The sequence below is a fragment of the Lathyrus oleraceus genome, chromosome 2 (genome assembly GCF_024323335.1).
Source record: "Lathyrus oleraceus cultivar Zhongwan6 chromosome 2, CAAS_Psat_ZW6_1.0, whole genome shotgun sequence".
Classification (NCBI taxonomy): Eukaryota; Viridiplantae; Streptophyta; class Magnoliopsida; order Fabales; family Fabaceae; genus Lathyrus; species Lathyrus oleraceus.
Window position 1 is genome coordinate 78,815,055 of NC_066580.1, and position 16,793 is coordinate 78,831,847.

Consider the following 16,793-nt stretch of genomic DNA (forward strand, 5'->3'; position numbering starts at 1 on the left):
ACTGCATATGGGAGAAGAGGAAAAGATTGCAGGCTATGTATCGAAGGTGCATAATCTTCTCCATCTCATGAAAGGTTGTGGTGAAGTCCTAATTGATAAGATGATAATTGAGAAGGTAATATGAACATTGACCTCTCACTTTTATCACATTATCGTAGCCATTCAAGAAGCCAACAATCTTGAAATCTTGAAATTTGAAGATGAAGAGATGAAATGGAAAGATCCATGAGAAATCATTGGCCAAGAGATGGTTTGGGGAAGAAATGATATGAAGATGAAAAGATGAAATGGAAAGGATCCCAAATTGGTCAAGGGATGAACCTAACTTGATCAATACCATTATGTAGCGGTAAATTCATGATCATCAAGCTATGGATAAGCAAGACATCAAATAACAAGAGTCACCACCGCGCTTTTATTGTTTCAAGGAAAAAGGGAAAAAGTACGAACAAAACCCAAAAGTAAGAAGTTTTCAAATCAAAACTAATAAAACGTCAGAGATTACAGGTAAGGGGGTTGGTTACACAGAGGGAAGATGTTAGCACCCAAAGTGTCCTAGGTACTCATAGGGAGCCCTTTTTTGTGTGCATATGTATTTTGTACAAAATGATGTTTACAAACAAATAGAATGGGGGAACGAGAAAAGAATTCATTAATTATATTTTTGTCTTTGACAAGACCTTCGGGCTTGTGCCTACGTACCAACATAAAATGAGGGATCAAAACCTCGTAGTTCATGATACAAATTTCAAAGTGGGTGGATTGCTTTTAACAAAAATTAAGTTGGAAAGGCACAAAGGCCTAAAAATGGTTTGAATGAGTTAGTTCTTTTTGGCTTTTGAAAATTTTAAGTCAATTATAGTTAAGTTTATTACAAGTTTGATTATGAAATGAAGTTTGAAAATGCAATCGCATAAGGCCAAAGTTTCTAGTTTGCAAAGTGGTCAAAATTTATAAAATAACAAGTTCAAACAAAGAAGTTTTTGAAAAGAGAAAGAGATTTTTGAAATTAAACAAATGGGGAGGAGATGAAGAGACTAATCCTATGTACAAAATTAAAAGTTAAGAGTTGAAAAGATCTGACCGATGGGTAGCAATCCAATAGGCAAGAATGCCATATAGAAATCCCAAATTCCCTTGGATATTAGAATCAAGCAACAAACAATGCATACAATATTAACTTGAATAGAAAGGCATCAAATAAAGATAGCCTCATCCAAGATTTAGCCACTCATTGATCTTCTTCAATTTGGCCCATGTAGCAGATGAATTCCACAAGTCACAGGTTCAAAATAACAGCTTCACAATGATCATGTTGCAGATGAACTCAAAGGGATCTTCAAAGATGTATCAGATGAAGTTTCAAATTGCAAGCACTTAGTTACATGATAGTTGGCATTGGCCAAGTCCTTTAGCATAGGAATTTTGCCTAAATTCTAAGTTCAATTGTCCAAGATCAAGCCAACAGTCCACACAAAAGTTTTTTAGGGTTTTTGTTCTTATTGTGTACATTAATGGTCAAAGACCATACAAACAAACAAAATATACACAAACAAGATATATCACACAATATGGTCCAAGTGGACAAAGTGAAAATGACATTAACATAAACAATTAGAATGATATGAATAATGGCAAATGAATAGAATTTAAAAATTAAAGTGCACTAAAATAAAGGACTTGAAATTAAATGTTAGTTGTTAATGAGTTAGAAGTTAGTATTGTTTTGCTTTTGCTTTTGTTTTAAGTCATTCTTGGGAGGAAAAAATGCCAAGTTTCCACACAATACCATGAAAGAGGGGAGACTTACAATCTCACTAACTAGAATGCTATGCGTTTTTGTGTCAAAAATTTAGCGCTATGTTAAGCAATCGTAATTGGACTTATGTAGAAGTCATAACTATTTCAGGTCGGGCAATAGAACTTTGGTGTTAATGCATGTTAGAGACATAGTATAATGGACTATGCTCATGAAACATACCACACACAAAAAGAATATGCAAAAGAGGTGGTCTAATCTCATCCATACTCATGTTGATTTTTCAATCAACTAGCTTTAGGACTTTGAGATATCATAGGCCAAATGAAATGGATGCATAAAGAAGGGGAATTGGATGAAGAGGGAGGGGAATGGATCAAAACTCAAATTGGTCAAAGGAGGACTTTTACCAAGTTAATATCATTCATTCATTTTGGGAGATGGAATGTACATTCCATCAATACCCTAAATCCAATGATATTAACCTAGCAAAGTCAAATTAACCTTGACCAATGCCCAACAACACAAGTCAAACTTACACAAACCATCACAAGAGGTCAACACAATTATTTGGCATTTATTCAATTTAAAAATACTAAAATAATGAATTTAAATTAAATATGGTTTGTAAAATTCTTAAAATCTCATGAAAACACCAAAGAAATGGCCGTGAGATTTATCATAGGTCAAACAAGGTCAAAGGACCTTGGAGAAAAAATTTCAGAATTTTTAAACACTTAAAAGTATTTTTAAACATGTAAAAATAATCACAAAATCAATTAAATCATGAAAAATATTAATAATGATCCAAAAAAATAATTTTAATTCAAAATATGAAAAAGGAAATTATTTGAAATTTTTTGGTGAAACTCTCATATTTTTTGGATCAATATTAAAATCAATATGAATTAATGAAAATCAAATGAAATAAAACAAAATTCAGAAAATCAAAAAAACGCGAGCCACTTGATCTCCCTCATTAATTGAGGTGGCAGATCAAGTGGACACAAACGCGTGTTCCATGATGGAACCTAGTCAGCGTGCCACACATGTGGTAATCAAAACCAACGCCTAAGATTAAAACATTTTGAATGGATCATGTGGCTGGGAGACGTGCTAACACACCGCCGGAGCCAGAGCTCCGGTCTTCTTCTCCGGTGAACCTCACCAGACTGGTCAATCCTCAACCATCACCAAAATAAAAAAGGAGGACATGACCTGAAAGAAAAAATGGCGTAGAGCACGCATCTGACCTCAATTTCAACTAACTCCAAATATATAAAAAGATATGAGGAGTTGAATTTTGAGGTGTGACAACTGAGTTGCTTCGATTTGACCTCAAAGCAACTCAATCTTCTTGCCTACATTGGTAGGACTTTAGACAACCAAAGATCCAAGAGAATTGATGAGAATTGAGTGAGAATCGAAGAGTAGAAGTTTTCTGAAATTTACCTTCAATGCTGTGCAGAAATGGATCTTGCTTGCTTCAACCTTGATCTAATCACAGTTGAGAAGCTTGCAGGAGAGGTTTGGCAATGGTACAAAGCTTTGGATCCTGGAGTTTCGGAATCTCCAAACAGTGAGATTCAAACTCAATTTTCAAGTTGAAAATTCTCAGGTTTTCCTTTGAAATGTGAGGGTTTCAAATGGGGGGAAAAGCAGGCGCGCAAGGTGTGTTTGAATTGAGCTCCAAGGGGCTGTATTTATAGCAATTGGGACTAATATTTGCACACTTGAAAATTTGCTAAATTTGGACATTTCATGCACAAGCTTGCATAGGCGTGTACAGGCCCATGAAGCAATCCAATTTGATCCATGTACAATCATTCTGAAGTTCAAATGAGGCTTGGATGTCAAGGCAATGTGAAATGTGATTTTTGGCACTTGATTTCTTCCAATCATGCAACTCTGTTAAAGACATGCGCAAACCTAGCAAACTTTGTCCAAAATGCATAAAATTAGGTTCTTTGGAAAGCTTAGATCAAGGGGAACAACTTTGATGTTGAACACTTTTTCATTTGGAACTTGTATCATGGTAAATTGTGAGGTGGAAGCTTGGAAATTTCACCTTGCTTAACTTTTTATGTGAGCTTCAAATGAGAAACGTGTCTTCATCAAAGTTGTAGCTATTTCAAAGACCTTAAAAATGGTCACTAATTTCATGTCATTTGGATTTAGAATGATAGATTTATGCAGTTTTGAAGTTTGGAAAAATCACTTGTTCAATGGTATAGGTCAAAAATGACCTATAATGTATCCTCATATCACATGCTCATAAAAGTTGATTTAGCTCTCACTCAAAACATAAAAGTTGAATTAGACATCTTGAATTTAATTTTTAAACTTGTAAATATTTCATCTCATAAAAATTGAGCAAGTTATGGCCTTGGGAAGTTGACTTTCAAATTAGGGTTTAAACAAAATGACCTATAATGTTTCAACATAGAAAATGATTTTCCAAGAAAAACTAGCTCTAGGTCCCAACATGAAAGTTGTTTGGAATGTCATTTAGAGTAACTTGCTCTTGGAATCATTTTCATATGGTGAAAATTGAAGGAGATATGGTCTAGGGAGTCCCAGTTTTGAGCAGATGAATTCATCTGGCCAACCACCATCAACCAACTTGCTAACCTTCAATTCTCTTGACTTTTTAGGATAATAGTAGCTCATATATACATAAGATGATGAATTTTGAAGTGTCCCTTGAGAAATTTGATCCATTGGTGAGATATCTTGTTGGAGAAGTTACTCAAGATACCTAGTCAAACTAGGGTTTCCAAGGCAAATCACCTCCAAACTCTTGAAGAAAACTTGATCAATATGACATGTAGAGATGATTAGGACTCATATATGATGCTTTGAAATATTATGGATCAATATTTGATTGTGCTCTTAGCTATGAGGGTCTTAAACCCTAGATGTGAACTTGATAGATCAATGGTGATCATGCCCTTCCTACAAAAGAGTTAGGCAAATAAAAAGACATATTTTTGGTATTTTGGTTAGTAAAATGATAATATACAAGTATGATACAATCACATGGTGCCTGGTGATCTCTCCCAAAACAAACCCAATGAACAAGGGGCAAGGAGGATGCCAAAGTGTGATCCCAATGCTAATGCATATGATGAAATTGCATGCGGGATCTTAGGGTCAAAATTAGGGTCTTACAGCTGCCCCTATTTAAGAACGTTCTAACTGAGGAGATTAAGGTTAAAATCTTCGCATCGACTCAGTAGAATGGGCTTAAATAACAATATATAGAAAAAAATTTGGTCCCTAAGAGACCTCATGATGCATATGACATGTATGTAAAAAGCAAATTCTCTGTGAGGAAATATTTCCACAAAGGAAAAGAAATTAGAGCGGTCGAAATTCCGCAGGAGCACAATGCATTCCATAAGGAAGACCCACATGGGAAGCAAAGACTCTGGGGGATAAAGGGTTATGCGTAGGCCAGGCTACGACTTAAAAAATGCTGGGGGACTAGAGGAATTCCACGAAAATGGAAAGACTCAGCCGGGGAAACAAAACATCTGCAGGGGATTACAAGTAGATCAGGATAAAACTGAAGTTCTTGAATCAATGCAGGGAAAAGCGATTTCACTAAGGAAAAGCGCACTCAACTCAACTGGGGGAAGAAATAAACTTCAACACAGGAGGAGCAGAAATTCATTATCCACTACCTACTACTAGGTAAGGAGATAATAAAAGTCTGACAGAGAGGACATCCGTCATCGATTAGGATGAACATATCAAGGATGACTCCCTGGGAACCACCAGGAGGGAATATTCATTATCGGTTACTGGGTAAGAATAACCTTAAAGGGGAAAGCTGCAGAAATAGGATTTACAACTACCAGTTACTGGGCAGAAAACCAAAGATGACAATACCCGTCACCAGTTAAGGTGAACATATCAAGGATAGACTCAAAGGAAAGAAAATCCTCCATCGGTTAAGATGAACATATCAAGGATAGTCTTGCTTGGGAATTGTCAAGGGAGGATACCCGTCATCGATTAAGATGAGCATATCAAGGATAAACCAACTGAACAAAAAGTAAGGATTACATCTATCGGATACTGGATAAAAGACCATCAAAAGATAAAATCCGTCACCGGTTAGGATGAACATATCAAGGATAGACTCTGTTGAGGGGAAGAGCAGGATTTACAACTACCGGTTACTGAGTTGAAGACCGCAAAGAGGAGGAAATTCGTCATCAATTAGGATGAACATATCAAGGATTAACCCTCTGAGGAACCAAAATAGGGATTACAACTACCTTTTTACTGGGTAGAATACCAAGGATGAGAATATCCATCATCAGTTAGGATGAACATATCAAGGATAGACTCAAGCAGGGGAAGAAAGATATCCGTCACTGGTTAGGATGAACATATCAAGGATATACTTCCTAGGGAAACGTGAAAACGGATCCGCCGAGGAGAAAAAGTGACTCTTGCCGGGTATTGGACAAAAGTGAAAACATGAGAAGAATATTACCAGTTACTGGGTAATAGGTTCTCAGGGGACCAAAAGCATCTATCTAGGTAAGATCTAGAAAGAAAAGGTCAATCAAGACTCAACCCAATAAGGATATAACTCAAGGGGAGTAATTCTATCCAGGTAATCAACTGGGGAGGAAACTAAATCAATGATCATCCACGAGGAAATAACTCAGTGGGAAAGGGAGAAAGGTTAAAACCTTTTTGCTTAAGGGGGCGACACTCTACAATTGAAGGATGACAGATGCCAAACTTGTATGGGGATAAAGTACCGCCATAACAAAGAATAAGAATCTCAGACAATGAATCAACAAATATGATTATGCAAAAATATGTAATCATGAAATTATATGAGTGTATATGTATATGTATATGTATATGTATATGTATATGTATATGTATATGTATATGTATATGTATATGTATATGTATATATGATGATTATGGTGACAAAACGATCGCGAAGGATACAAAGGTGTCGCAAACAATTTGACTCATCGGTACAATCCTCGGTCAATCCACAACAACGGGATACAACTGTCGGAGAACAGTGAGATAAATATCCCAAAGGCTCAACGATATTTGGGGAAGGACGAGATCTGCTGAGGAAAGGAAATATTATCGAATCTGCAGGGAATTTTAGGTCAAACATACAGAGGATAAACTCAAATAGCTGCTCAGAAACCAGGAGGAAACTCTAATTGGGAGAGAGTTGGATGGCTATTGGCGGAGAAACCAATGCGATCGACTAAGAAAATCAATCTTACTCCGCTGAAGATCAAAACAGAAAATTAACCCTACCGAGGAACACAAACTCTGTATGGGAGTAAATCAACCAACTAAACTAGGAAAAGTACAAAAGCTCTGCTGGGGATCAAACACTCCGTAGGGGAACTGAACCAACAAACTCGGCTAAGGATACTCGAAGGGTTATCTGCTTGAAGGAACCATTAATGCTACACACTTAGGGCTTGCTGTTTTTTTGAAATGCTGTTGATATTGCTTTAAAAGTGCCCCTGAAAAATTATTGCTTTTATATGTTTAAGAAAATGATTCTGATTTAAAAAATTTGATTTCAAAAATGATCATAATAAAATTTATAACTATTTGGCTAAAACAAATAAGAGTAGAAACAATTGGATAAAAGCTCAACTTTCTTTAATAGAATGGTAGTCTGTAAATGACAAGACTCCATAGATCTTTACAAAGTTGAAAATGGTAATTTACATGGAAAAGGGTTACATTGAATACAATTGACCGCTAATCCTTCTGCCAACTCTTGATATCTGCTGTGCTTTTGACCACTACCACAGATGATGAATCGACGTCAACCCTTGTGCTCAACAAAGTTTCCCAATATTGGAGACCAGTAGAATGCAGTTACTTGCTATAATCCCTAATTTTTGCATCAATTGCCCCAAGGTGGGGTACTCAATTTATCAGGATCAATTTCTTTTCTGTTTTATGTCTCTAATTTTTGCTTGGATCGCCCTTTCGGGTTTTCAATCCACCAAGGCGCTCCTTTTTGCCTAAGCCGCCCTTTCGGGTTTTCAACTTAGCGAACTGTTCTTTTCTTTTTTTAGACGAAGTATTTCTTGACTGCATTTGCATTCACAGGACGAGTGAACTCTTCACCATCCATAGTTGTAAGAATTAAAGCACCGCCTGAAAAGGCTCTCTTAACAACATATGGGCCTTCATATTTAGGAGTCCATATGCCCCTAGAATCTGGCTTGAACAACAAGATCTTCTTGAGCATGTAGCACCTCAAATTTGCACCTCCCATTTTGTATATACATTTTCATGTTTAGGTCATTAGCATTATTTTCCACTGCATAGCATTGCATTGTCCATTGCCAAGTCATCAGTTCATCAGTCAGACTGGTCAGGAGATTCAGTTGTGCAAGCAAGCAAGTGCATTTTCTATTGAAGCAAAGCCCTAAGGTTGGTTCAATGAGTTCATGTGACATAAGAATCATTTTGAAGTGGTTTGGCCAAAGGTTGGATGTTCAAAGCTCATCAGTCAAGATGCAATTCATCTGAAACCCTAGAAAGTCAACCAAAGTCAATTGTCAGTTCAATCATGGATTTGAAGGTGGGAGATGGTTAGAGAGGCCTCATTCATGTCCATACAAGTCTCATTTGACATTTCAAACATCAACATTGAAGAATTTGAGGTCAGATGAAAAGTTTCCAAAAATAGTAAGTGACCTGTAATTTGAAATTGCCAAAAATGGAAAGGTTTTCTCCTCAAGATTACATCATCAAGCAAGCTTCAAATGAAATTTTGTCCAACATGAAAGTTGAAAATCTTGCTCTCACCTTTCCAAAAAGTCCAAGAACATGAATTTCTCATGTATGGTTGAAACGATATGGATCAATCATGGTCAATGGAATTTGAACTTCAAGAAGGCATAACTTTTGAACCATAAGGCCAATTGAAGTGGTTCTTTTTGTAACATTTCTCTCTTGACATCTACTATCCAAATCATGCATCACAAGTCATGCATTCTCATCACATAATTATTTGATTTTTCACTTGATTTTTTGGATGGAATTTTCAAACTTAAAAATAATGCATTGTTTACACATTTCAACACTTCCATTGGCTTACAAACAGAATTTTGAGTGGATTCAAGCCCAAAAACGTGCATTGTTCCATTCATTTCATGCATGGGGGTGCATTATCCAAATTGCACTTACACTCTCATATTTTGCTAATCCATTTGCCATTTGCCTAAACCTGATTAAGGACATGATTAGGAGGGAGTATAAAGTGCAAACCCTAACAGATTTCAGCATTAACACTTCATAATTTCCAGATCTGAAATTTTCACACATTGTGCTCTCAAACTTTTTCTTCAATTTTCTTCATACACATTGCTATTTCCTCGAGTGATTCATCATCCACAAGCGTAGTTGAGCTGGATTGAAGCAGGATTCGAAGGATTTCATGCAAATTCGAAGCTGTTGAAGCTCACCTCCATCAATGGCAGTTGGATTTTCTGGCCAAATCGTGCAAAGTTAAGCATCAAGCATTCATCCAAATCATCATATGAGCATTGAGGAAGAACTGTTTGAGCTGTTCAGGACTTGAATCAACCAATTCCACCTCTGTTGCTTCTTGAAGGTACATTAGTTGCTTAAGTTCATTGTGAACTTGCTTTTGCTTTGCTTGATAGCTTAAGCATTGAGGTATAACTTCTCTGACTTCATGTAGTCTGGAAGACCTGTCCTGCTACTTGGGCAGGCACCTGTCTGAAGTCCTCCTTAAGAGGCAATGCTTGTGTTTGTTTATCATTGTGCCCTGTACATTCAAAGACCTCCTAAGTGAAGAGGCATTGGCAGATACAAGAGATGTGTAGTCCATCTCCTGCTACTCAGTGTGTCATCCACTTTGCTCACACACCTTGTGTTGATGCATTGTGGATAATAGCCCAAGATCTTTTGTTGTGTCAGTCATGTGGATAGAAGAGTTCCAACTTTCTGAACTCCCACACTTTCATTTGTCTGGAGCTCTCCCAGGCCAGGGATAAGAGCTGTGAGGCACACCCCTCACTTCCTATTTCATCTGCTTCACCCTAACTCTCAATGTTAGGGTTAAGAGCTAACATCACCCTGTTACAGTGGTTTGTTTGTCGAGGTTGATATGACCCCTCGACTAAAACCTAACCTTGATTGAGCCAACTGATTGCATATATTGTGTGCTATTTATGCTTGTGTGTTTGTGCTTTTTTTAGTTTAGCTTGCTTCCTGTGCAAGTTAGGGTTAGTTTGGCCTGCTTCCTGTGCAAGCCATGTTTAGGTTAGCTTGCTTCCTGTGCAAGTTAGATAGAAACCTTAACATAGGGCTATGATGCATGACAACTTCTAGGCTCGAGTCGTAGTCTCCCTAGTAGTTTGTGTCTCCCTTTGTATCTGGTTAGGCTAGTCCTTTGTCCCTGCGTAGGGGAACTACGTCGCCCTGATCCTCATACTAGATGAGGTACGTAGGCAGGAGATGAGCTGATCTCTCCGGGCGCCCTTTTTCTTTTTCAACCCCTTGTGTGTGTTAGGAGATGGATATAAGACCAGCGACTGGCATTCCGTATCCTATTGTTGTGTGCTTGGAGTCCGATGTAAGTCCAGCGATTGGCATTTGGTTTCCAGTATGCGTGTGTTTTGTTCGGAGTCTGATGTAAGTCCAGCGATTGGCATTCGGATTCCAGGTTTGCCTGTTTGTGTGGAGTCTGACGTAAGTTCAGCGATTGGCAGTCGGTTTCCTGTGTGGTTTTGTTTGGCGTGCGTTAGCCGAGCTATGAGTGCTCTGATTCTTCTTTAGTCCGAGAAGATACGTATGCATAGGATGCGACATCCTAGCGAGCACGTTCCCCCTGTCCCGAACTACGTCGACTCTGATGTCTGTGCCTGACAGACTACGTAGGCCCAGGATGTGATATCCTGCCGAGTTAGTTTCTCTTGTTTTCTGTGTCTCTTTCCAGCCGGTGTGTGATGTTTGAGCAGTTTTTAGCAACCTTATCCTTTCTATTGTGCGTGGATCCCGTCGAGTACGACGGATGCGTAGGGGTGCTAATACCTTCCCTTCGCATAACCGACTCCCGATCCCATCTCTCTCTGGTCGCGAGACCATGTCTTTTCCAGGTTTACTTCGAGCGTTTCCTTTCCCTCTTTTGGGATAAATAACGCACGGTGGCGGCTCTGTTGTTTTGTTTTCCCGCCGGTTTTTCGCGTAATGCGACAGCTGGCGACTCTGGTGGGGACATAGAGAAGTTGACCTCTTGCTGGTCCATCTTCCCTAAGGGAGTCTCTCCTAGCGCTCTCTAGGATAGGGTTTGGTTGCTTTTGTTGTTTTATTTATTGCATTCATTTATTTGTTGTTTGCATTTATTGTTTGCATTTATTGTTTGCATTTATGTTTGCATTCATTCATATTCATCTGTTCATCTGGATGTGCTGTGTTGTCTCTCTGTTAGGGTGGGAGTTACATGAGGTAAAAGGCCCAATACCCAGGCTATGAGTGAAATCTAGGATACCTAGGAATAGAGTGATTCATGGGAAGCGGGTGATATTGCGCCACTTAGCGGAACATTGATATCACGAGCAGTTCAGACCCTGATAGGATATTATCGTTACATACTTCGGGTGTGTATATGATGATATTCTATGAAAGGTTATTTATGCTGCGTTTCTCTCGACCTTACCCTGGCCTAGATGACACCCGTGAGTGGGGAGGGAATGATCATTATTACAGGTACAGTTGGTGACTTGTTGGTGACTTGTGATCCTGTTGGTGACTATGGGTTCAGATGAGAGTTTCTCAGATGACTTTGGGTTTCAGATGAATTGGGGTTCCGAGTTTAAGCCGAAGCTTCGATCCTGTGTTCTGAGACGCACAGCCTGCCAGTCTTGTCTGCATCATTTGCATCATAGCATGTTTATTTTCAAAAAAAATAAGCAATAAAAAAAAGAATTAAAAAGAAAAAAAAGAAAAAGAAAAGCTAATCTCTGCATGCATATCATTTCTCAGGTACATTCCAGAGTTTATTCACTGATAGAGATGGCAACAGTCCCAGAGTTGAAGCGGAAGACTTGCTCCTACAGCTTTCACCGTGAGCCTTTGACATCGTTGATAGAGTTGAGCAACCTTGTAACCAGTGGTAATCAGAAGGGGTTTGTGGACCAGTATGGGGATATTCTGACATTGTTGAAGATGGTAGTTGATCCAGTGCCGTTGCAGACTCTTCTACAGTTCTACGACCCAGAGCTTCGCTGTTTCACCTTTCAGGATTATCAGTTGGCGCCTACTCTTGAGGAGTACTCCATTCTGCTGAGTGTCTCGATCCGGTATCAGGTTCCTTTCTTGGATGTGCCTAAGGAAGTTGATTTCAGAGTTGTTGCTAGAGCTCTCCATTTGGGTATCAAAGAAGTCAGTGATAGTTGGAAGTCCAGTGGGGATGTTGTGGGTTTGCCTTTGAAGTTCTTGTTGAGGATTGCTAGCGAAGAAGCAGAGAAGGGAAATTGGGAAGCTTTTCATGCTCAGTTGGCCGTCATGATCTATGGGATTGTCTTGTTCCCGAGTATGCCCAACTTTGTGGACTATGCTGCAGTCACTATCTTTCTCGGAGGAAACCCGGTTCCTACTCTGTTAGCTGACACTTATTATGCTATTCACAGTAGGCATGGTAAGGGTGGAGCTATCAGCTGCTGTCTCCCACTTTTGCTCAGATGGTTCATGTCTCTCCTGCCAGTCAATGGACCTTTTGTGGATGCTCAGAGCACGCATAAATGGACTCAGAGGGTTATGTCTCTTACCTCATATGATATCAGATGGCAATCTTACCGGATGGATGTGCGTAACGTCATTATGAGCTGTGGAGAATTCCGTAATGTGCCACTCGTAGGGACTAAGGGTTGCATCAATTACGACCCGGTTCTTTCTCTTCGCCAGTTAGGGTTTGTGATGAAGGGAAGACCACTTGATGCTGAGATAGCTGAAAGTGTGTATTTTGAGAAGCAGAGTGACCCGGCTAGATTGGAGCAGATAGGAAGAGCTTGGAAGACCCTTGGCGTCAAGGATGGAGTTGTTCTAGGGAAGAAGTTTGCCATTGCTATGCCTGACTACACTGAGTGGGTCAAGGAGAGAGTGGAGACTTTGTTGTTACCCTATGATAAGATGGAGCCGTTGCTGGAGCAACCGCCTTTGATCATTGCGGAGAGTGTACCTGCTGAGCACTACAAGCAAGCCCTGATGGAGAATCGTCGGTTGAAAGAGAAGGAGCAAGATACCCAGATGGAGCTTTATAAAGCCAAAGCTGATAGGTTGAACTTGGCTCATCAACTCAGAGGAGTGCATGGAGAAGATGCTAGCAGACTGAGAAGCAAGAAGAGATCCTACGAGGAGATGGAAGCCTTGTTGAATGCAGAACACCGGGAGTGCTTGAGGCTGCAGAGAGCTGAAGCTACTTACCAAAAGAAGATAAGAGACTTGGAGAAGCAACTCAGAGACAAAGACATCCAGTTGAAGAAAGAGGTAGATTTGAGACATGCGTCAGAGAGCTATCTTGGAGGAGAAGTTGTGGAGCTCAGAAGACAATTGAAGGAGAAGATCACTCCTCTACCAAAATGTTCAGAATGCGCCCTGTTGATAGACCAGTGTCAGTACCTGAAGACTCTCATTCCTGGAGGCCATTTGTCTTAGTTTGTATCTTTGTTGTTCATGTTGAGAATCACCTCCAGGCTTGTTGGATGGGATTCATTTGTTGTACCCCGATTATGTGGATCTTTGGTGACTTTGTGGTATGATCTTTTGTTGCTCTTATCTATAGATGAGGTTGTTGGTTTCACCTTGTACTCATCACTCTTGTGTATGTTGTTTCTGTGCTTCTGCGTTGTTCTTGTTGCAGGTTGCCATCTTTTGAGGATGAACCAGGCTCTTTGAATGCCTGAGAAATGAACATATCATGTGCATCATATGCATTAGCATCATACTCATATCATTTTGGCATAACAGGTGTTCTTGCACGTGACTTCTCACTCTAGTTCCTGTGTCAGGCAGGATAGCTGATCGAAGACCACACCGCTACTCAACCAGATTGAACCAACAGAGGAACATGGATCAAGTGCAAGCTGAGTTAGCTGAGATGAGGGCTAACATGGCCCAGTTCATGCACATGATGCAAGGGGTTGCGCAAGGTCAAGAGGAGCTGCGAGCCCTAGTTCAAAGACAAGAAGCTGCAATTCCACCGGTCAACCAAGCTCTACCAGAGGGAGGCCCGATCAATGACCCTGCTACTGCGGCTGTGCCCATCAACAACTATGCTGTAGGTGATGAGTTGAGGGGTATTCGAATCAACGGTCAACCTATTGCTCCAGATGCTGCTAATGCCAGAGTAGTCCGTGCTCCGGCTCGTAATCCGGCTCCGATTGTTGACAGACAAGAGGATATGTTCACTCTGCTCAGTGAAGACGAAGACGTTGTGGGAAGGGTTGATGAGAGGGATCGTAAAGTTGATGCCCTTGCTGAGAAAATTAGAGCTATGGAATGTCAGAATTCTCTCGGTTTTGATGTTACCAATATGGGGTTGGTAGAAGGGTTGAGGATTCCCTACAAATTCAAAGCACCCTCGTTCGACAAATACAACGGTACTTCTTGTCCTCGCACCCATGTGCAGGCATACTACAGGAAGATCTCTGCTTACACAGACGATGAGAAAATGTGGATGTATTTTTTCCAAGATAGCTTATCTGGAGCTTCCTTGGATTGGTACATGGAGCTTAAGAGAGATTCTATCCGATGCTGGAGAGATCTGGGTGAGGCCTTCTTGAGGCAGTACAAACATAATATGGACATGGCGCCTAGCCAGACTCAGTTGCAGAGTCTTTGTCAGAAATCTGGAGAGAGCTTCAAGGAGTACGCCCAAAGGTGGCGTGAATTGGCTGCTAGAGTACAACCCCCTATGCTGGAGAGGGAGTTAACTGATATGTTCATCGGCACATTAAAGGGTGTTTTCATGGATCGGATGGGAAGTTGCCCATTCGGTAGTTTCTCAGACGTGGTGATCTGTGGTGAGAGAACTGAAAGTTTGATCAAGGCTGGCAAGATTCAAGATGTGGGTTCTTCATCGTCTAAGAAACCATTTGCTGGGGCACCTCGCCGGAGAGAGGGTGAAACCAATGCTGTACAACACCGAGGGAATGTGTACAGAGGAAGTGTGAATAGAAATCAGTATCGTCCGGTTGCTGCTGTAACCATCCCAGCACCTCAACCTCGTCAACAACAACAACAAAGAGTTCAACAACCGCCTCAACAACAACAACAACAGCAACGTCCGTATCAGCCCAGACAGAGGATGCCTGATCGACGTTTTGATCCACTACCAATGTCGTACGCTGAACTGCTGCCCGAACTACTCAGGTTGGGGTTTGTTGAGTTGCGTACAATGGCTCCGCCAACAATATTGCCTCCTGGGTACGATGCCAACGTCCGTTGTGACTTTCACTCTGGGGCACCAGGACACCATACTGAGAAATGTCGGGCTTTCCAGCACAAAGTCCAAGATTTGATCGATGCCAAGACGATCAACTTCGCTCCAGTGCCTAACATCGTGAACAATCCCATGCCTCAGCATGGTGGGCATAGGGTGAACAATGTTGAAGGGGAGGAAGCTGAAGATTTGGTGGTCAGTGTTGAGGAGATCCAGACTCCGTTGATGGTTGTGAAGGGTCGTCTGTTGGAAGGTGGAGTATTCCCGGGCTGTTGTGAGGGTTGTGTAGACTGTGCAGAGTCAGAAAATGGTTGTGATCAGTTGAAGACTGGTATCCAGAGTCTGATTAATGAGGGCTGTCTACAGTTTGTTCGGGCTGTTAAAGATAATGGGGTGGTGTCGACCGTCACCATTTATTTCAAACCGTCCGAGGGACGTGGCCAGAGAAGTGCCTCTACAATTGTTGGTACCCCAGTCACCATTTCCGCTCCCGTAACCATCAGTGCTCCAACTACTATCGTTGCGTCTGGAAGAAGACCGGTTGAGAATAGTAGGGCTGTGCCATGGAAATATGACAATACCTACCGCAGTAACAGAAGGGCTGAGAATCAGAGTAGGCCGGTGAATCAGTCTCCCATGACTATCAGTGTGCCCAGTAGAACTCCTGTGGTTGCGAGTCCCGTTGTGGACAATGTTGGTGGACCAGGAGGTTTTACTCGAAGTGGACGTCTGTTTGCTCCACAACCTTTGAGAGATGCCAATGTTGAAGCTTCTGCTAAATCAAAGGGCAAACAGGCTGTGGTTGACGAAGAACCGGCTCAGAAGGAGGCGCCTGAGGGTTCGTTCGAGAAAGATGTGGAGGAGTTCATGAAGATAATCAAGAAAAGTGACTACAAGATTGTAGATCAGCTTAATCAGACTCCGTCCAAAATTTCAATACTCTCGTTGCTTCTATGCTCTGAGGCACACCGTAACGCCTTGTTGAAGATGCTGAATATGGCTTACGTGCCTTAGGAGATATCTGTCAACCAGTTGGAGGGTGTGATCGCCAACGTGAGCACCAGGCATGGTTTGGGGTTCACTGACCTAGACTTAACGCCTGAGGGTCGTAATCATAACAAGGCCTTGCATATCACCATGGAGTGCAAGGGTGCTGTGTTGTCTCACGTATTAGTCGACACCGGCTCATCTTTGAATGTGCTGCCTAAGAAGATTCTGGGTAAGATTGATGTGGAAGGGGTTGTGCTCACTCCGAGTGACTTGATTGTGCGTGCATTTGACGGATCCAAACGTTCTGTTTTTGGTGAAGTCACCTTGCCAGTGAAGATCGGTCCAGAGGTGTTTGACATTGTCTTCTATGTGATGGACATCCAGCCCGCATATAGTTGTTTGTTGGGGCGTCCTTGGATTCATGCAGCTGGGGCAGTTTCGTCAACTCTCCACCAGAAGTTGAAGTATGTCTGGAACGGTCAGATTGTGACCGTGTGTGGTGAAGAAGATATTCTGGTGAGTCATCTATCCTCTTTCAAATATGTAGAGGTG